Source organism: Dromiciops gliroides, chromosome 4, assembly GCF_019393635.1.
Source record: "Dromiciops gliroides isolate mDroGli1 chromosome 4, mDroGli1.pri, whole genome shotgun sequence".
NCBI classification, from domain to species: domain Eukaryota; kingdom Metazoa; phylum Chordata; class Mammalia; order Microbiotheria; family Microbiotheriidae; genus Dromiciops; species Dromiciops gliroides.
The window spans coordinates 129452992-129454683 of NC_057864.1; the positions used below are offsets into that span (position 1 = coordinate 129452992).

The 1692-nt window shown below is 52.2% G+C and overlaps 1 pseudogene; it reads left to right on the forward strand.

Moving 5' to 3' along the window:
• The first annotated feature begins 220 nt into the window (after nucleotides 1-220).
• LOC122752828 lies at nucleotides 221-1217 on the forward strand (annotated as a pseudogene).
• The last annotated feature ends 475 nt before the right edge of the window (nucleotides 1218-1692 follow it).

Consider the following 1692-nt stretch of genomic DNA (forward strand, 5'->3'; position numbering starts at 1 on the left):
CAGGGTCACACAGCTAGTAAGTGTCAAGTGTCTGAGGTCAAATTTGAACTCAAGTCCTCCTGAATCCAGGGCCAGTGCTTTGTCCACTGCGCCACCTAGCTACCCCCCAGTCCAGGGTTCTTAGAAATGGAAATCAGGTATAGATCGACTTTACTTCTTAGACTCCCCCTGGGCTGCCTGGATCCTGGGTTTGGTTCCTGGACCTCTTCCCTTGCCTGCCATGAGTCAGGATGTGATCTGGTATCAGTAGGGCTCCCTGTATGTCCTGGACCAGCTGCTGTTGCCCCAACAAAGACATTATGAGGCTGTGACCTTTGTGCGCCAGGCCTGGGGGGTGCTCAGGCCATCCCATAGTGGGCTGCCTAAACTTGACTGTGGAGATACACATTGGTGCAAGGGGCCTGGGGCTTGAGGCCCTGGTGACCTTCACCCAGGACTCACTAAACTACCTGGTGACAGCTAGGCCGACTGTGGTCAACATGGCTCAGGCTGCATCAGAGACATCTGAGGTAGCCACGCAGGAGGCTGGACAAGAAGGGGCCACCGAGGGTGCTGTCCGAGAGAGGTTGATGTGCTGGGCTGAGCACATGCTGGAGAAAGACATCAAGGACAACCAGAACATTGGGGACCACGGGGCCCGGCACCTTGTGGAGTTTGTGACACCAGAGGGTGGCCAGGTGACTCTGTTGACCCATTGCAACACAAGCTCATTAGCCACTGCAGGCTATGGAACAGCCCTGGGGACCAGGCCTTACAACCAGGGTGCCCAGCTGACGGCCTATGAGCTGGTGTATGAGAAGAATCCTGCCACCCTCATCACCTCCAGCATGGTAGCTGCTGCCATGGCCCGTAAGGAGGTGGGAGCTGTCATTGTGGGGGCAGACCAGGTAGTTGCTAATGGTGACACCGCCAACAAAGTGATGACTTACCAGCTGGCCATTGTTGCCAAGTGCCACGGGATCCCTTTCTACATGGCTATCCCTGTTTCCTCTTGTGATCTCAGCTTGAAGACAGGGCAGGAGATTGTCATTGAGGAGCAGCTAGGCCAGGAGCTGACCAGCCTCTGTGGAACCAGGATTGTTGCCCCAGGAATTGGAGTTTGGAACCTAGCCTTTGACGTCACCCCTCACGAGCTCATCACTGGTGGCATCATCACAGAGCGTGGTGTCTTCTCCCCCAAGGAACTCCAGATGGCCCTGACCTCTAAGACCTCCTGATTAGACTCAATCTTCTCTCGTCCCAGGTCTCCCTTCCTCCACCTCCCGATTAGATTGTAAGTTTTCGGAAAGCAGTGTCCTGCCTGTTTAAATGCTCCCTGGTTGAATAAGTGTTGGATTAAATGTTCTCCCTTCATTAAATCATTTTTACAATAAACTTTTTAGTAATGAAAAAAAAAAGAAAAGAAATGGAAATCAGATTAACTCAGTAGAGACAATAGAGATTAAAACCATACCCACTGGGGGCAGCTAGGTGGCGCAGTGGATAGAGCACTGGCCCCTGAATTCAGGAGGACCTGAGTTCAAATTTGACCTCAGACACTTGAGACTTACTAGCTGTGTGACCCTGGGCAAGTCACTTAACCCCAATTGCCTCACCAAAAAGCAAAAACAAAAAACAAAAAAAGCCCACACCTACTGGGAAGCCTTTTCCCTCAGAGGGTCTGTCCTCTGGACTCTGACCTCAGCACATACA